The sequence below is a fragment of the Gossypium hirsutum genome, chromosome A05 (genome assembly GCF_007990345.1).
Source record: "Gossypium hirsutum isolate 1008001.06 chromosome A05, Gossypium_hirsutum_v2.1, whole genome shotgun sequence".
NCBI classification, from domain to species: domain Eukaryota; kingdom Viridiplantae; phylum Streptophyta; class Magnoliopsida; order Malvales; family Malvaceae; genus Gossypium; species Gossypium hirsutum.
The window spans coordinates 47,578,955-47,600,640 of NC_053428.1; the positions used below are offsets into that span (position 1 = coordinate 47,578,955).

General features: G+C 34.2%; 1 pseudogene; it reads left to right on the top strand.

Moving 5' to 3' along the window:
- Positions 1-18,153: 18,153 nt before the first annotated feature.
- LOC107960515 (UPF0415 protein C7orf25 homolog) lies at positions 18,154-19,848 on the top strand (annotated as a pseudogene).
- Positions 19,849-21,686: the final 1,838 nt, after the last annotated feature.

A 21,686-nucleotide genomic window follows, 5' to 3' on the forward strand; every position in this document is an offset into this window, starting at 1 on the left:
AGAACTTTAAAGTAGAGGTCCTTTTATGGTAATTAGACCATTAAAGGTGATAGTGGATGAGCATGGCTTGGCAATTTTTTTATTTTTAAAGTTAGTTAAAAGTGAATAGGTAATTAGGTAATTAAAGATAAAAATTAATAAAACAAAAAGGGATCATCTTGTTGGTTCATTTTCAACAGAAAAATCCAGAAAAAAGAAAGCTTTGAAAGCTTGAAAATTCAACCACAAGACCCACTTGCATGTAAGTGAAAAACTATCCCGTTTTTATTTATTTTTATATTTTCGGGATCGTTGTATCTTAAGCTAGCTAACTAGGGGATTAAATTGCAAAACTATTGAATAGTTTGAGATTTTCCATTTATGTGTATAATAGGGTTTTGAAGTTTAATGGAAGAATATAAGTCCTTGTTATTAATTAAACAACTTTTGTTAAGGGACTTTTAATGAAATTGTCAATTAGGGCTAAATTGGGAAATGTGAAAATTGTGTGTTAAATGTGTGAAATTGTGGAATATATGGGCTGCTATGAGCACCTATAAATTTCGGCTAGGCTTGGGTGTAGAGAAATTTTCATGAATTTCATTTTACTTGCCTAGGGACTAAATTGTAAAAAGGTCAAAAGTATAGGGGCAAAATAGTAATTTTGCCATAACTTGAAATTTGATTTAATTAAATAGAAAGTGAATTAAATTAGTTAAATTTTATTATATAGATCAAGACAAGCAACCTTTGGAATTAAATCGGGGAAAAGATAAAGTCGTGGACTAAACGATTGTATTCTCCATTTGAGTTTGAGGTAAGTTTGTATAGTTAAACATTTAATGTTTATTTATTTGATTGATGAATGATATCATGGAATTATTCATATTTATTGTTGAATTTTGAAATGGAATTAAATGTTCAAACAAGTACATCGCAGGATTGGGTACAATCGTTTTATGTAAATGATGAATTGACGGATAAGACCATTGTTAGACCATGATAGTATTTGTATCTAAGAACATAGCTAGGTTATGGCATTCAAATAATAAGACCATAACTGAGTTATGGCACCACGAGTGTAAGACCATGGCAGGGCCATGGTAATTCACATGTAAGACCATAGTCGGACTATGGCACAAAGAAAACGATGAACCCATATCTGTAAGTCGTTCTCAAGTTTGGAATAACGAGGTAAGTGTATTCATTGATATTCAAATAATTTAATTAGCTCAGTGATAATATGAGGTGATCTGAAGTAACACAAATCAGTACAGTTATTTGTGAGATATATGGAAAGTAATTCATAGTGGATGTAATTATGCATGACTAACCTAATTGTGGTTATGTATTAGACTATGGGCCGAATTGTAATTTACCTATGTATTATTTATGCTTAATTAAATTTTGGATGATTTGGTAGTTGAATTTATTAGTCATATGAACTTACTAAGCTTAATTGTTTACTCGGTTTATGGTTTCGTGTTTTATAGTGACTCAGAAGCTCGCTTGATTCGAAAGTCATCGGAGATCGTGTCACACTATCAAACTCTCATTTTTTTACTTTGGACTATGAATATTTTGGGTTAAATGACATGTATAGGTGTTTTGATTAAGGTAGCCTATATGTTGGTTATGTAATTAACCAAGTGAGTTCGCTTGAGAATGATATATGTTTTGATATGTAAATATGTATATATAGCCTTTTTGATATGTTGTGTATAGTGGCTTTGTGAATGCCTTGTTGTAGATTGGTATCTTGTATAGCAAATGGTTGGAAATGGGTGAGCATGTGTGCTAAGTTAAGCACAAAGTCTAAATCATGTAATTGACCATCTAGGTATACTTTAGAAGTATCTTTGGTATGTTAAAAAATGGTCAAATGAATGTGCTTGTGGATATCATGTTGTATGCGTGGTTTGTGTATGATACAAATTTGATATTGGTTGGTTTAAACGCCTATTTATGCCATAGTTATATGATTTTTGGTATGTGTTGGTGAATTCAAGTTTGGGTGAGAAAGGTGACTTGGAAAATAGCCTATTTTTTTGTCCACACGGGCAGGGACACGGGTGTGTGTCTTGGCCTGTGTGTGACACACGGCTAGGTGACATGGTCATGTGTCCCTAATACTATTTAGAAAACAAGTCACTAACTCCACACGGCCTAGCACACGGGCATGTGGCATGGCCGTGTGGCACAAGTCAGTATATCCTCCAGTTTTCAAACAGCCTAGCACATGGCATGGCGCACAGATGTGTGAGGCCATTTCGAAGGGTACACAGCCTGGCACACGGATGTGTGGTCTGGCCGTGTGACCCAAGTTAGAGAGTTACATGGGGTTGAGCAAGGCCTGTACCACGGGGGTTTCCCATAGTCACCTGGGCGTGTCCCCTGTCCAAATGGGCGTGTGACCCCTGCACTTTGAAAATTTTTATATGTTTTCATAAAAATTTGTAGAGAACCTAGTTTAGTCCCAAACCACTTTTAACGTCTATTTATGGCCTCGAGGGCTCGTATTAGGGACTATATGTATGATTTTGAATGATTTTTGTTTTAAATGAGAATTATATGTGAAATGTTTGGATGATTGGGTTATAAGTCTGGTAATGCTCTGTAACCCTATTTCGACATTGGATACTGGTTAGGGATGTTACAAACTTTAGTCATATCAATCCATTTCAAATATGAAATTTATACATGTCAAGAATGATCTTATACCAATACCGCAAGATTCATGAAACCATATACAGCAACTCACAAAGTGAATAAATCCACACATCACATATACATATCATCCCTAGCATCATGAGATTTTATAAAAATTTAAACCCTTTCCAAATTTTCTTACTTTCATTTGCATTTCATTACTTTCCATTGCATTTACTTTCTTTAACTTAAATAACAACATCAGTTCAACTCATCATTCCCTTTTCATCATTTTACACTTCAAGTATGAACTTACTATTTCATTACCTTCCCATACCCATTTCATATGCATAACACACAAGACATAAGTATATCATCAACCATAGCCACAAGCTAGTGCATTTAAACATAACTTTTTTGGAATTAACCACACGATAAACCATTTCATAAGAAATTACATAATTTAAACCTTACCACTCTTTCATGAACATAAGTATATTTCCATTCAGGCACTTACCATTTCAATGCATAACTTTAAAAGTAAACATAATACAATCCAAACAATAGCTTGGCACATGCCTAAGCATCAAATAACAACACATGTTAGCATACTTGAACATATTTCATATGAATTCAACGTGGATAACCATTATACTTGAATATGATTCAATTGGATATAACATCTTTCATAACATAACATGCTTTCTATATATCTCATCATTTCAATGTATTTCATATATATATATATATGTATTTGTTTGTATTGAACATTTATTGTTTCCTTTCCAATTCATGATTGTTGAACCGTTTAGAATACCGTTGGATACCTAGGATAGCTCAGACAAAGTACGCTAACTCATATAACTGTAATCCGTCAATTCCTGTACATATATGCTCTCAAGAGCTATGAATAAGTATGCTTACACGAGCTGTGAAAATGGGCTTGCTCATACGAGTTGTGGGTTGGAACGTAGCTACACGATGCTGCTCACACAAGCTGTAGAGTATTCGCAACATATGCTAGACTTCAGCCATCAGTAGGACATTCAAGACTAGCACCTAAATCATGTAAACCCTAATGACATGTCATTTGTATCCTACGAATTCCTAAGGTTCAAACAAGGCTCGATAGTCGTCGTACGTCGTGAATTTCTATCGTTTCATGACATAATAAATTGCATTATAAAATTTACATATTAATTCATGTACAATAGAATAACATATTAAACTATCAATTTAACTCATATTTCAGTGTTTGTAATTCATACGAACTTACCTCGCTAAATTATAGAAATGTTAAAGTACAGGGGCATTTTGGTAATTTTCTATTCTCCTCGATTTTCTACCCGATCATTATCTAAATTAATAATTCTATTTAATCTATTAATTTAGTCAGTAAAATAATGTATTTTATGCAATTTAGTCATTTTTGACATTTTTACAAAATTGCCCCTAAAGTTTTACTTTGATTCAAATTTAGTCCTTGAGCCCAAAACATGCAAATTAACCATTTTTAATGCCAAATTATAATAGCCAAATGTTCATGGAACCCATATCAGCCCACATTTGCAACAATTTCTATAACACCCCAAACCCGGCCTAGACGTTATGACCGGATCCGACGTGCCACATCAAAACGTTAAAACATTTTTTCATTCTAAGTCTAGGAAATCGTACTTGATGTTCAAAGGATTAATTCATTGAGGGTTAAAGTGAATGGAAGCTGCACACCAGGTAGGAAACCGGAAAAAGGAGGTGAGTCCATCGGACTGCTTAAGTACCAAGCTCTTTCGGATCCAATCTGAGACATGCACACCGCCATTGCCACACTCTAACATCGCGTATATTTTTAGGTTACCATTGAAATTATGTCTATTTTAGAATAAAACGTATTTAAGTTTGTAAAACGTTATCATAGCAGAAGCCTTGTTTGTAATCGTGTTACTTCGAAATCAGTTTATATTTTTGGAAAACGAACCCTAGATCTAGCCCATTTTGACAGTTAATATAATTTAAGATCATCATGATAAGTTATAAATCAAAACCCCCAAAAAAATAATTATAAGCGGCCTTATTACATAACAAAACCCAAATCATCAAAGTAAAGAAAATTGAAGTCCAAATCACCAGAAGAAATCCATATTGCAGAACGAGTGGCCACTCTGAATCCCTCGCAGCTCCAAGCCCACTATGGCTGGGGATTACCTGCATGGATGAAAATAGGGGATGAGTTTGGGGAAACTCAGTGTGTAAAATTAACCCAACCATAGCCCATATCAGCTCAAACCACAGAAACAGAATAAATTGGCCTTAGCCTAGAACAGAATACAGAATTAAGCCCATATGCCCATAATAGATCAGATCAGATATTTCATGTATATGCAGAACCCAACCCATAACCAACCACATACACCCCTTTACCAACCTTTCACCATGTGGGGAGACTACTCGACCCACCCAACCGCTACACGCCACAGAATTATGCAGCATGGCTGCTAGAACAGATAATGTGACAGAGTCACCAGATACAGATAATCGTGGCAGAACCACCAGAACAGATATATGTGGCAAAGCCACCAGATCAGATAATTGTGGCATAGCCACCAAGACGCTTCCTCCAAAATATAACCCATGTCCCCATGCAACAAATATTCATTCATGGCATACATCATACAGATTTAAATCAACATGCTTTTCAGACAAAATTAACCCTAGGGGCATATTGGTCATTTACACGTAGGGGTATCATGGTAATTTTCCATACATAAGGGTATTGTAGTGATTTAGCTACTTCTAGGATTTTCTTGCATATCATATCCATTTACGTACTATCAGAATACTTACCGCGCATACTTACCAAATTGAGCCTGTTGGCCCATGAACCCGATTTTTGGCCCATTAAGCCCAAGTTATTAAAATGCACGAAATTGCACGTACTGCAGTTTATTACCTTCAGAATACCAAACATACAAACCCAACTATCTTACAAGCATTTGTACACTCGCAAATTCCCAAAATACCAACATTTCGGCATTTCAGCTTTTCGGCTTTTGCCGATCTAGTCTATGAGAGGGTGTTAGTTACACACCTATTTTATGACGATTCGCTGACGAGATCCACGCACAAACTGCCTACAATTATAATACTACTATGTTAATCTTACTACCGAAATGAACTACATATTAACTTCTTACCATATTCGGCCAACAACACCTTAGGCCTTAGCATTCCTACCTTTGCCGAAAATAGTGTCTCGCTCCAGATCCGTTCGCTCCACTTGTCCAAGCCCTTGATCAACAGCCTCTTAATCACACTATTACCAAAATAATACTATTATCACAACCCCTTAGGGCTACAAGTCCAAAAAAACGACAACCTCCCTAACCTTTTAGGGATTCCAGCTTTTCTTAAAATATACAAGATAGACTAAGTTGGAAAGACTTACCACAGATTCTTCCAGTCAACGTTCCCCCTTAGTTCCTACTTGATTCTGATGCAGTTCTAAGCCCTCAAACGATAACAAAATTCGAGCCCTCAGTGATCTCAATATTCGGCTATGTCCCTAGGATAGTGTGGGAGTTTCGGCTTTTTGCAAAAGTGTAGAGAAAGATAAAATATGAGGGTTTTTACTTGTGGTATTATCGACAGAAACCTGGGGTTTAGAGGTTGAGAGAATCAGCCAAAGATGATGAGAAAAATAAGAGATTTCGCTAGGGAAAAATTGTACAAAAGGGTCAAGTTTTCGGGATTTTGGGATTTGAGGCAATCGGCTATAGTCTTAAAAATAATGGAAGGAAGGTGGTATAGAGTAGGGTGGCTGAAGGATTCAGCTATGGGGAAAAGAAGAAGAAATGAATAAGTGGATGGAGAGAAGAGAAAAAGAAAAGAAGAAGAGAATGGTCAGGAAATGGCACCACTTACCACTAATGCCGAATTTATACTGGCACTAACCCTAGCCGAAATTCCCATGCTAAAGTCCCTTGGCCGGCCACCTCTTGTTCGTTGATCAGCTCCTAGATTTCCTCCCTTATCTTCTTCTAAATCCTATCCCTTATCAACTCCTAAATCCTATCCTGACAGACTTTCACTTCAGTTCCACTGCTTACCTTTTCTGAACATAAAAATAATAATTCCCTTAATATGTTGTCATTGTGACTTGAACCTCAGCTCTCCCTAGCATCCACACGCCACTTTTATAGCCTTGCCAGTGGCGTCACATGCCACTTTACCACTTGCTTCCTTATGTCTTATTTTACCCAAATAATATTTAAGACCCCTGTTAACCAGAACCCCCCTTTTCCTCTTATGGATTAAAATCACCTAAAATTACCGGGTTTTAGCTTAAGCTTGGGCCTTCTAGAGCCCACTAACATAATTAAACCTACGCCAAAAGTCAAAACACAAAAATTTCAAAATTCACCAAAATTAACAGAAGTCCCGAAAATTGGGGCATTACAATTTCACCTCAAATCCCTGAAATTTTATTATTTTAACAAATTAATCCCTAATCGATAAGTTTATTAAAAATCGCTTAACAAAATACTTTTAATTATCAATCAACATTCCAAATTCATCATATAACATAAAAAATCACAATATTCATCAATGAAAACATTCAAAATCTTAAACAGTCTCAAAATCGAAGGTACAGGCTAGCTAGACCTAATTGGAATAATTTCAAAAACATAAAAATTACTAGAAACGGAGCTGAAACGGACTTACATGCAACCTATGAATCTTGGCCAAAGCTTGAAGGTCTATCAATGGCTTTCTTATTTCTCAAATTCGGCAAAACAATAAGAGGAAAAAGATGATATCTTTAATTTTATTTTATTACCTTTTAATATGTTTTACTTTAATTAATAAAACATACATATTTTCATAATAAGACAAAACAAACCATATATAATATGGTATATTTACCATATTAGTCCATATAATTTCATTCATTAAGCCATTTAATCACTCAAATCAAATGCGATCAAATTTTACATCTTTTACAATTTAGTTATTTTTAATTAATTAACTATCGAAACGTTAAAAATTTTCAACGAAACTTGAATACCACCTTAATGAAGCTCCATAAATATTTATAAAAATATTTAAGGCTCAGTTTATAGTTTATAGAAATGAGGTCTCGACACCTCATTTTTTAAAACCACTTGACCTTAAGGTCAAACCACTTGAACTTAATAAATCGCTTATATAACAAAAATCACTATATCAAAAACCTTTTTAAAACCGTGTTTGACTTATAAATATTAAATAATAATATTTATGAACTTACTCGTCAAATTTGGTGGCCTCGAAACCACTATTTCTGACACCACTGAAAAATGGGTTGTTATAATGTAAGGTAATTTTGGCCTGGGAGATCTACCGATACCCTGGTCCAATCTATCAATACAACTAGAGTTATATCGATACCTTGAGGGCTTCTACCAAAACAAGTCAAAATAGTAGCCAAAGTTCAGCCCTTCCTGCACTTCTACCGATACTCTGTTGGGTTCTGTTGATACCAGTTATGTAACACCCCTCACCCTTATTTAACACCGGAATAGGGTTACAGACCATTACCAGATTTATAACACATATAACCGTACTTTTCTCATGCATTCAATCAATTCATACAATCATCATTCAATCTCAATCAATTTGTCCCTTATAATAGCCTACGAGGCCTTAAACATGCTTTAAGAGTGGTTCAAGACTAAATCATTAACTTATAAAACTTTCATGAAACTTTGAAAATTTTACTCAAAACAAAGGACACAGGCCCGCCGTGTGTCTCACACGACTACCTAGCACGCTTGTGTCACAAGCCATGTGAAAATAAGGGGTACATACTAACTTGGGTCATACGGCCAACCACACGATCGTGTGTCTAGCCTGTGTGCCCTTCGAAGTGGCCACACATGCCCGTGTGCCCTTCGAAGTGGCCACACATGCCCTTGTGCCAGGCAATGTACTAGGCCATGCCAAACCTGTAAGGTATACTGACTTATGCAACACGGCCAAGTCACACACCCGTGTGCTAGGCTGTGTGCCAATTAGGGGGCATTCTGACTTGTACCACACGGCCAGCCACATACCCGTGTGCGAGACCATGTGGAGATATTGACTTCATTTAATTATCATCATAAAGGGACACAAGGCTGTGTAACATGATCGTGTGTCACACACGGCTAAGACACATGCCCGTGTGGACAAAAATAGGCTATTTACCAAGCCAATTTGCCACCCAAATTTGCATATACCTACACAACCAATATGGTACCAATTCAAAGCCTAAATAAACATCCAAATTAGCCACAATCAAGACTAATTCATACCATATCAAATACCAATTTTCCAGCATGCTTATAACTCCAAATCTTACTCTATGAAAACATACCAAAATACATATACAATTCAACTAGTTAAACCTTTACTTAACATGCATCATTTTGGACTAATTCACAAACATAATACCAATTCCACAAATCTCATAATACAAAAATCAGCAATTTGAACTATATAACATATAATTCATGATAACAACAAATCTTCCATATACTTAATCATATGCTTATATGCAAATTCATAACTTCTTCTATTTGAATTTCATACTTTACATGTACATACCTGTACAATTTCATAATGAACTCATACCTTTTAAGAATAATGTCGAATACTCGATATCTCGCAAACTAAGTGCCATATATAGTCGAAGCTATTCCGAGTCAATTAGTCAATAACTTTATCTTTTCCCCGATCCAAGTCCGTATTTCACTTTTCTTGATCTAAATATATTCAAAATTAACTTATTTAATCATTTATTCGTTCAGCTTAGTCCAAAACACTCTTTAAGGCACATTTATACTTTTTCTCCTAAACTTTCACATTTTTCACACTTTAGTCCTTATCACATAAAATTGCAAATTCATGCAATTTAGTACAAACCATGCTTAGCCGAATTTTAATGAAGTCCCTAGCAGCCCATATCCTTTATTTATTCATAATTTTAACCACTATATTTTATATTTTCTCAATTTAATCCCTTTTTTCCATTTTTGTCAAAAAATCACTTTACAAAACTAGTAAATCTATCAATAAACCTTCATAATGTATCATTAATCATCAAATTACTCAAGCATTCAACAATAGCAACATGATAATTCTTTAAAAATTTCATAATTTAAGGTACGGGCTAGCTAGAATACAAAGCAACGACTCAAAAACATAGAATACCGAGCAAAAATAGACTTACATGCTTAAAGATTTATGGCCGAACCTTTGAAGCTCTTTTAATGGTGTTTTTATTCCTAATTTCAATTAGATGAAGAAGAAACAAGATGATATCTTGTTTTTCTTTAATTTAATTCATTATTTAATACCAAATTACAATATTAACCTTTGTTATAATTCATTAAAAATCATTTAATCATGTCCAAGAATGTACACTTACAAAATTAATGGTATAATTACCACAAAAGGACCTTTACTTTAATGTTCTATAGCTATTTGACACTTTTAGCTAATAAAACACAAGTTTTACGCGATTTAGTCCTTTTTACCGAATTAAGCCTTCAAACAGTAAAATTTCTTTACGAAACTTTAATAAAATAATAAAATAAATATTTTGACCTCGAATTTGTGGTCCCAAAACCACTGTTCCAATTTCACTAAAAACGAGCTGTTACAAGTTGAAACCATTAGAGTTCTACTGCTATCTTGAGGACTTCTACCAAAACAAGTCAAAATAGTAGCCAAAGTTTAGCCTTCCCTTCACTTTTACTGATACTCTGATGGGTTTTATTGATACCAAATAAAACCCTCAGAGTTCTACTGATACAAGAGAACTTCTACCGATAGAACGAGCTCAACGGTCATATTTTGGAAAGACTTCTATTGATACAAGATTCCTTCTACCAGTACAAACAAAGCTGCATACTACAATTAATGCTAGTTTTTATGGTTGCAGTGACTCTAATTTGTTTCTAACGGCTACAAACGTCCACAAGGTTGTTATAGGACTTAAATACAAGGTTAAGGCTCCCCATTGAAGTCAAACAAAAGACAAGAAACAAGTGCCTAACTTTCAATAACTCAATTTTTCAATCTTTCTCAATCTTTTACTAAATATTTCTTGTACACACTTATGGGTTAAGTTTTCTATATTCTTTCAATTGTTGTAACTTTGTATGAGAGTGCTTAATTATTAATTATCTACCTTTTAGAGGTATCATCTTATTCATTATTATTTTTCTCTCATTTGTAAGGTGTTACTTAAGGTTTTTGGTAGAAAACCTTAAAGGGAACTGGTTCTATCTTACCTTTGAAAAGATAGGGATTTGTAAGGTTAAACCTTGTCCTTAAATGTTCAAATCTAGTGGATTTGGGAAATCTTTAGCTGAGCAAAGCTAAGGTAGTGGATATAGGCAATTGAGGTCGAACCACTATAATTTCTTAAGTCGTTTATTTTTTTCATTTCTCAAAAACCTTTTAAAACACCAATTCAACCCACTCTTGGTGTATTTTGATCTAAATAATTGGTATCAGAGCTAGAACTCTAGAGACAATATTATCATCGAGAGAAAAGATTCTCAAGTTATCCAAGATGGAAGCTACAAGTCAAGAAGTTTACTTCATGGCATTGGAGCAAAATTCCACCATATTTAGAGAAGGGCATTCCACCTTGAGGCCTCCCTTATTCAATGTCACCAACTACTTATATTGGAGAACAAAAATGAAGTTATTCATCCAAGCTAACGACTATGAAGTTTGAAGGATAATTACAAATGAGCCATACATTCTAATAAAGAGGGTTGAAGGTGTTACTGTCCAAAAGGAAGAGAGTGAATGGGATGATAATGATATCACGAATGTGCAATTAAATGCAAAAGATATACGCTCTCTATTTTGTGCTCTTGGTCCAAATGAGTACAATAAAGTCTCATTGTGTAACAAAGCAAAAGAGATATGAGACAAGCTTGAAGTCACACATGAAGGGACAAGTAGAGTTAAGGAGTCCAAGATAAGTCTTCTCACCCTTGATTATGAGTTGTTTAAGGCAAAACTGGAAGAATGAATCAATGAGATGTTTGATCGTTTCACTCACATCATCAATGGTTACAAAGCCCTTGAGGAAAATCTATCCCAACAAGGAGATGGTGAAGAAGATGCTGAATAGTCTCCCAACATCTTGGGAAGCCAAAGTGACGACAATAAAAGAATCAAATGATCTCAACTCACTTTCCCTTAATGAGCTCATCGGTTCCTTGTTGACATATTAAATGAAGATCAACCATAATGCACAAGAAATTAAAAAAAAGCTTCAAAGAAAGTGGGAGTTTCCTTCAAATAAATAACTTGTAAAAAGGATGAAGACTCTAGTAATGATGAGGAGGAGGAGGAGATGACAAAGTTTGCAAAGAAATTCAAAAAGTTCATGAAGTTCAATAATGTTAAAAGATTCCCAAGAAGAGACATCATCAAGGGTGAACTAAGTAAGAAGGAAAATGACCCAATCATTTGCTATAAATGCAAGAAGCCGGGTCACATTAAATTTGATTGCCCAAATTGAAGAAGAAAGGGGCATTAAAACAAAAGAAGAAAGCTATGATGGCAACTTGGAGCAATAATGATTCATCTGATTGTGATGAAGACAATGAAGTTGCCAACTTTTGTCTTATGGCAATTGAAGAACCAAAGGTAATCCTAAATTCTAATGAATTAAATGAATATACATTTGAAGAATTACAATATGTCTTTGTTGAAGTAGCTATAGATTTTAAGACTATGAACTCCAAATATAAGAAAATGATTTCAAAATTAAAGAAGAAAAATAAGTCTCTAATCATAGCTTAAGAGGAAATAGAAAAGAAATTTAATGATATGCAAGCTCAAATTGATGATTTGATTTTAAAGATTAAGAACTTGCATAATTACTTTTCTATGTTTCATATGGGGTAAAAAAAACTAAATGATATGCTTAAATCTAAAAGAGTCTTTTTTGAAAAGAGTGGCTTAGGTTTTGTACATTTACAAAAGGAAAAATAATTATTTTTTTAAGAAACCAGCTATATTTATAATGCCTCACTTTCATGCACACATTGTCACAAAAAAAGGCATGATAGACAAATATGTCCTTTAAGGAAGCTCACATCCAAGAGCAAACTCACCAAGAGTGTGTGGATTCCAAAAGAATTAAACACATCTCAAAATGAAGATGCTTTAAAGAAGTGGATTCTTAAGGGGAACCATTTGTTAAGACTAATGCTAATGGACCCAAGAAAGTTTGGGTACCAAAATCCAAACTTTAACTTTGTGTTTGTAAGAGGAAGAGAATTGCTTCAAGGCAAGCAACTTTAAGAAGAACTCATGGTACCTTGATAGCGAATGCTCTAGACACATGATCGGTGACAAAAGCCATTTCATGGAATTACTGCCAAAGAATGGAGGAGAAGTTGTATTTGGTGATAACTCCAAAGGGCTTATTGAAGGTATTGGTTCTATTGGTATAAATTCTTCCACTCTCATTAAAAATGTTCTTTATATCAATGGTCTTAAGCATAACCTCCTTAGCATTAGTCAACTTTGTGAAAAGGGATTCAAAGTAATATTTGAGTCTAATGGGTGCAAAGTTGTAGATATTATAAATAATAGGGTTCATTTTGTAGGACATAAGGTACGTAATATTTATTTGGTGCATTTTGATGACATATGTTCCTCTATTTTTTGCTTTATGGCTAATAATGAAAATTTATGTCTGCTAAGGTAGGCTTGTGATCTCACAAGACATCCCATTTTCATGAAAGTGTCAACCAAAAAGCCATTCGACTCAACTTAGATCTTATTGATGAGGTTAGGGAAACAGTAGAAATAAAAAATGTTGCGCAAGCTCAACAAGTGTAAAACAAGCAATTTCAAGTGGGCAATTTAGTTTTGAGAAACACTAAAGCCAATTTGCCAGCGTCACAACAAGAAAAATGGCCCCCTATAAAGTTGTTGAAAAAAATAGGCTATGAAGCTTATAGAATGCAAAAATGGATAGTCTTGTTCTACCTCGTACATGGAATACACGCAATCTAAAGAAATGTTATGTATAAATAATCTACCCCTTTTTTCAATAAAAATACACTATTTGCAAATGCTGTTTATTTTAACTAACATGAAAAATTTTCTCAGAGCTAGCTAATTTACTATTGCTACTCTAAACAATTCATTGATTTAATATCGCAGCTAATATTATTAAGGCTTGCTAATATAAGATCACAACCTAAGTTCATTCAATTTAACATCATGAACAACCTTTTCTGATTTAGTTGATTCAACATCGTTGCTCCAAACGGCTCGTTGATTTAAGATTACAACCTAAGCTCATCAATTTAACATCATCAACAATTTTCTCTGAGTTAGTTGATTTAACATTGCTGGTCCAAATGGCTTAATGATTTAAGATCGCAGCCTAAGCTTATTTGATTTAACATCATAAACAATCTTCTCTGAGTTAATTGATTTAACATCACTGCTCCAAACGGCTCTTTGATTTAAGATCGCAACCTAAGTTCATTCGATTTAACTTCATGAACAATTTTCTCTAAGTTAGCTGATTTAACATCATTGTTCCAAATGGCTCGCTGATTTAATATCGCAACCTAAGTTCATTTGATTTAACATCTTGAATAACTTTCTTTGAAATAGTTGATTTGCTATCACTACTCTAAACATCTCGCTGATTTAAGCTCGTAATTGATATTGTTAAAGCTTGTTGATTCAAGATCACAGCTTAGGTTCATTCGATTTAACATCATGAACACTCTCATCTAGGTTAATTGATTTCCTAATCACTAGTTAAATTATATTTGTTAAGTAATTTTTGGTAACAACATGGTTATGCAGTTTCCTCAAATAATTTCACAATCAAGCACGGCACTATTTCAAAATAGAGAGAAACAAGTACAATGAAAATAATGAAATCATGAATTAGCACTGGTAGCCTAGGGTTTGACAAGCTCTTCATCTTCTCATTCATTCTTTCCGTCGTTTCCATCTCATTCATGCCTAGCAATGGGAGCTATATTGGTCTCAACTAGATTATCAATGAAGTAAAGCTTGCTGGAGTTCTTCTATTCTTCTACAAATTTCTTCCAAGTAGCTCCAAAAGGAAAGTGCACATCGAAGTCAAACTGAGCATCTATGAGGTTGTTGAGAGCATTGAAGTTTACCCTGCAAGCATCAAAGGGACCACCAACTAATTAAGATTGCAACAGGAAGTTGGATTTCAAATAGCAAATAATCTTGAAAGTTTTGCATGGTATCAGTCTTGTACTTTCCAAAGCATCTTCATGACTCTTCGTCAGATTAGGCATTGCAAGATTATGCTATTCTTCCATGCTTTTCACAGTTGCCTCCAAAACAACCTTATTAGATCACTCACTTACAATCTGTCCATACAATTTATCAATATCTTTTTCAACGAATGAGAGACTATCCTCTAACCTCTTATTTTGCTCCACCAGTTTTCTATTTTCCTCATCTAGTTGCCTATGTAACTCGTAAGCCCTCTTTAGAGCGCCCATGGTGGATTGGTGAAAATTTTCAAATTCCACATTCTTTGAATCCTTTTAATTATGCTTTCAGCAATCCCCACAATTACAATACTAGCTTGGCCAAAGCCACTTGAAGAGATAGTTTTAGATCTTTTACCGATGGTTTCTTCATGGAGTTGGATGATGTAGTGGGACAAACACGTTCATTCACTTCTTGGGGCATACAATCTCTTCACTTCTTGTTTACCTCAATAGGGAAATAGAGAATTTTCTGCATACTTAGGTGCTCACGCCACAGGAACAACATCTGTGTCTCACCACTAGTAGACATAAATCTCATTGAACCTTCAAGAGGACCATGATAAAAAATTGAAACAAAAGTATCTCCTGTAGGTGGTATTGATAGAGAAAGTAATCCAAGAGGAGAACTAGGGGGAGAATGAATCACAGTAGAGATTATTACAATGTTGGTCAGATCACCAGATGTTGCAGCGTGGTCTTTCCCTTTCTTTCAACATAGCTCTTTTAAAGGACTATTGGTAACTCCAACAATAGTTTTTTGTTTCTTTTTACTACTTGCACTTCCTTCCCCAGTAGAAGTATCAAAGGGATCACCTCGCACATTTTGCATGAAGGATCAAACATTCATGTATTTGTTGATCTCCTTAAATAGACTTATGGATTTTTCTGAGTTCTCTTCAACAACACAAACCGTACCTGCATCATCAACAAGTGTATTATCAGCACCAACAGTTATCATAAAGGGGTTCGCACCACTTTCTGAATCCCCTGCAAGTTTAGAGAACCATGGACGAGGCTTTAATTTACAAAAGGTATAAAAATAATTCCTAGAATCTTCCTTCTTTCCTAATAAAATAAGCCCTAAATCATTAGTGGCTTTATGTAGCCATGCGAATTGCTCAAGCAACACAGTCACGGTGTCTACACCATTATTACCATTAATTGGTCGTCATCTATTGAGACTCATATTTAAAAGACAGTGCTCAAACACATTTCTATCAATTAGCACTTCCTCCAAATCTAACACGCGACCCTTGCGAAGCCTATAATATTGACTTGACCCTACTTTAGATATGTCTCATTTTCGCAAGTACATGTTCTTACTAGGTATCAACCATTTGATTGGAAAATCAAAACCAGTTCCAAACTTGCACTTAACATGTATGTATTTACAGTAGTTTAAGCGAAAGTTTGAAGACCAATTGGAGATAATTGATTCCACCCTTTCACGAAGAGAAAAATAAAATGGGCCTGTCGAACCTTCTCGATTACACGCTTTATTGATAAAAAAATTAGAAAATGAAGATCAATGGCATTTCCTCCCTCTGACTACATTCAATTAAATAGGCTATTGTGACCCACCATGAAAAACTAGATAATTGTCCTGGGGCTATCCTGTATTCATCGAGAAGATGTACGAAGAAGGGGTGGAGTGGTAGATGAAAACCTGTTTCTAACATGTGGAATGAAAGTAGAAAACTCCTGTCGATGGTGTCACTTAATCGGTTTGACCCTTCAATGATTGAGAAATCGTAGGCAAAATTGGGTATTTGAATTCCCCGGGCAACCAAAACACAGCTCATTTCTTCCTCTTTGGTGGTACAAACATAAGCTTTTGCCTCCACTGGAGCATTTACTTCACGGCATTGTGAAGAGACACCTTGAATAATACGACCACTTCCTCTCGCCCTAACCATTGTTCCCGAATAAACTTAGAAAACCTACAAAAGCAAGTGGGAAATTTCAAGAATTTTACTCTGAAACGCGATTATTCTTATCGAAAGCAATCCTTCTTAAAATTTCAAGTTCAAATGGTTAGATTTTTAGGTTCAGGTAACCTTCTTTTAAAATAGTTTTGCACTTTAACGATTCATGTATCCGAGAATAATTGCACAATCAGTTGTATACAACTTTACCACTCCCCAACACGTGGTGAAGTGTATGTGACATTTAAAGTAAAAACGTACTCGATAAACTCATTCTTCAACAATCTCTCGCCAAGTGAAGTCAAGTTCTCCGAAGAGTCACTTTGTAACTCTTCTTTGAACTAGGTGGGGGACAAATTGTTATGATACTTGCTAGTGCCGACCTACTACCTGGTTCCTCAATTGGGTCCTGACCCATACTCTTCGTGGTTTGTACTTTGCGTCCGCATGTCGGGTGTTCACATACTCTATGAGACCGCACGATGTGGGTTTGTACCACCATATAGGCAAACCGCTATCAAGAAAACACATCTTAAACCTAGAGTAGGGTATGTGTTGACATGCATGGGGACCTACCTATGACGTCATGTTCATAAATAGTAATTATATCATATAAACACACAATTTAACATTTTTGAAAAGGACATATACTCAAAAACACTCCAACAATTTCAATTTTTATTAGTCTTAAATTTTAATGAAAACTCAATATAAAGATATTTAGGCTTTAAATGCTTTTGGAAAGAAAAGAAATAACTAGAAATTAATTTAAAATAAATTAGACTTTTTGAAATGAAAATTTGGTTAAAGAACCCCAATTAGAGAGTCCATTAAGGGTTTTATGTTTAGCTAAATAGTCTAAAATAAGTCCATTTAAAAGCCAGTTTTCGGTCCAATTGGAGAGTCCAAATACAATATCTAAAGTCAGTCCCAATATCAATATAATCTAAGGTCAAATTTAGCCCATTTTATGGTTTAGTTGTAGCCCAATTTCAAAAGCCCATCCGGGGTCGTTTTTTAGCCCAACAGTGAAGTCCATTTGATACCATTTTTATTATGGTTTTGAACCCTTTGGAATCATTGCCGCTGCTTATTAAGCATTTTTTTTCTATATACTAATTTTTATTGCATGAAATGTCTAGTTAATTATATTTATTAATAAAAGTATATTAATAAAAGCAGGAGAGAACGTGAATCCTAACTTAGGCTCTAGCAATTCTTTTTCTGCTCTTCTTTCACAAATGAAAAAGGTGGAATTTACTAAGATGGAGGATTTTTCCCATGACGATGATTTTATCAACTTTGATACAACTTTGATAGCTATTGTATCAGGAATTAGCAATGGTTGTACAGAGGAACTTTTGAATAAACCAGAGGTTGAACTGCGGCATCGATTCAAGGGAAATTATGATTTTGTGATTGCCTAGGTAAAATTTTCATTAAAGCTATGTTCTTTCCACTGAGTTGATCGATATGGATAAATGAAATCTCTTCCTCAATCCTCCTATCTTTGGCATTACCCCATGAAACCTTGATGGTCTAAAACAGGTTCTACGCATGGATATTTAAATTGAAAATTATGTTTTTTTGAAGGTTAATTGTATGTACACAACTTCTGATGACATTTTTTTTTAAATTTATGGAGTACAGTTCACAAATCTCTTGTTTGCTCTGGTTCATACGTTGCCTACACATTAACTTAAAGATGAGGAATGACAGTGAGGAATATTTATTGTTAAATTAATTACAATGAAATGAGTTGGCTTGTTGCAGAAAAGTCAGATGGCAAATTATATCTCTTCACCCTCTGCAAACCTTACTAGAAAAGTTGAAAAGATCATAGAAGATATGCCATTTTCTCAGTAGCCAACTATCTTTCCATCGTAGTAGGAAAAGCAAAAAGATTTTCATTTACATGTATAAATTTTCTCTCTTCTTAATAAACATCGGTTTTTGTTCTACTTTATGATGCTAACTTTTTATGTCTTCTATTGTTAGCATTATTGATGTTCTATTTTATACCTTATTATATCTTAAATTGTATGTAGAGCTTTCTTTTAACAAGGTTTGTACCTCTTGCTAGGCAATGTCTGAACTTCAGTACCCAATACACGCGAACTTCAGTGCTGCTATATCTGGGAAGAAGGGCATAATATATGAGAGTGTTCTTTCAAAGTTCAAGGAGCTAGTATTGATGTGTGAAGGAGCTAATGAGAAGCACAGAGCTGATCAGCTTCTGAAATGCCTCATGTGAGTTTTTTGACAACTATTGCTATGTTAATGGTAAAATGACATGAGTCTAAGGATTTAACTAAGTGATAAGTCATTTAGGTTTGTGGTAGCAAATCAAACTAGCATGAAATCTGGTTTCAATTTTGAAATCTCAATTAAAGTTGTAGAAATTTTAATAAAGAAGAAAAAGCTAAGATTCGTTGCTAGCTTTTCATTGGAGTCATAGGACTCATTTCTAAGGTTTACTGATTAGAGTCAGAAGTGCATACTGTTGGAAAATCACAGGAAATAGTGCCCTTTTTTGTGAAATAAGTTGTTATGCTATATTTTAGATCCTAGGTTATACTTGGAGTCATATGACTTATCTCAACATTTTTATGTATGAGCCGTAACAGGGTCGTGCGAGATAGCCCTTCAGAATGACTGATAGGCCTGCCAACTACAAGAAAGCTAGCACTGAAAAACAAGATTGTGTTTGGAATTGGTGATTACTGGCGTGCCGCAACTTTGACTGCAAATATGGCATTCGTGAGAGCAGTAGCACAGACAGAGATGTCTTTGTTTACTATTAAGCATAGTCCACTAGCTTTAACCGGTAACTAGCTGCACTAACCAGTCAGACATGCCGGTAAGAAGAGATCCATTTTTGGTTAAAGCACTCTTGGGCTATGTTTATTGTTGTTACCTATAACTTGTATATAGTTAACCAGACTTGCTTTTTTACTAACATTTTGGCTGTTTCAATTAATGAAAGGCATAGTTAGAGAACATTTTAAAGGAAGATGGCCACTTTTGCCCATAGATAGAGACAGATATATATAACAATTTAACCAAGTAGGCTTAAGCTTAAGAGACACTAGCCTTTATGCTTGATTATATCATATTATGGTTAACTAGCTACCCTAGAAGCTCTGAAGTAGCAGTAATAATTTGCTAATCCTCTTCAGTTAGAAGCTTGCCCATTATTTCGCAAACTTTATTATATGTCCTTCTCACTAGGGCATAAGAGAATATTGTAAAAACCAAAATGAACTGCAGTGTTCAGTTTGCTTATGTATGGCTTTCAGCTTGTTTTTTTTTATATAAAAAGATTTACAATACTACGTATTAGTTGGATTTTTACTCTAGAAGAACGGAGTAAAACCGTGATTACTCTTATTCTTCACTTTTGCTTGATAAAGTAACAAAGTTTGAGTTGGTTAGATGTTGTAAGAACCAACCCATAGAATAATGGAATTGGTATGATGTGCAACATTAAGGCTTTGCTTTTATGTTATCATTTCAGTTTGGAATGATTTGTTTTTATGTATTAAGGTAGAAAATGATTATCTCTTTCATCTCATTTTCAAAGAAAATTATGTAAAAGTTATGTTTATAAAAAAAATTTCATGTAAAAAATCAACAATTAGGCTTTAATTGAAAGGGTAGAGTTGAGGTTTATGAAAATCTTATTGTCTTAGGTTCAAATCTAAGACTTATTTTGGGTTTAATTTGTTTTTTTATATAAATTTTGTATAAAAAGACAGAAATACGTTTATAGTAATATATATTTTTTAAATGTCTTTTAAATTTTTTTATAACTAAATTGGTGTTCAATTAACTCATGAAATTAACACAGTCAAAATATAAATTTATTAATATATGTAAAAACAACTTTTCTGGAAAATATTTTCAAAAAATCTGCCAAAGAACAGAAAATATTTTACACAGATTCATCCAAACACCAGAAAAGTAAATCATTTTCCAGAAATCATTTTCCGGAAAACATTTTACTGCCAAACAAACGGAGCCTAAATTTGAGGGGTGAAACTAAAATTTAAAAAAAATTAAAAATTTTACTGAAAATTTCGGAATAACACCCCTAAATCTTAATGACCACCCACCTCTGGTAATACCATAAAGAAATTTAAACATAATAATTGACAAATAATAAGAAAAACTGATTACTAAATATTTGAAATTCATATTTATCAAATATATTTAAACTTAAATGTTTATTAAAATTTATAAAATGGTTTTCAGAAAAAAATTATAAACGGGTAGCTTGAGCCTTGAAACCTTTGTTTTATTTCTTTTACCACAAAAAAATTTATAAATGCATAAAAATGTCATTTATGTGACAGCTCAAAATTGACCCTAGTCGGGAAGTGGTTTCGGGACCGCTAAACCGAGTCGTAAAAATAATTAACCGTCATAATTGATGCTCATTATATGTACATGTGCATGTGTGAAAATTTCGTGTTTGAATTTTTTTAATTGTAAGTGAATTTCATCAAATAGGACTTATGTGAGAAAATTTTAAAATGTGATAGGTCAATGCGTAAGGACCTACTAGTGCATGTGGAAAAAGGGGGGACTTGCATGTCAAATTCCCTCCCTAATGAGTAGTGGCCGGCCATGACAAGCATGGTAGACCAAGTGTGATGGGCAAGACATGTCATAGACATGTTGTGTTAGTGCATCATGAGTGGAAACATGTCACAAACATGTTATGTTAGTGAGGTATGTTAGGAAAAATAAAATAAGGAGCATGGGCATAAAATAATGAAAGGGATTATGATGGAAA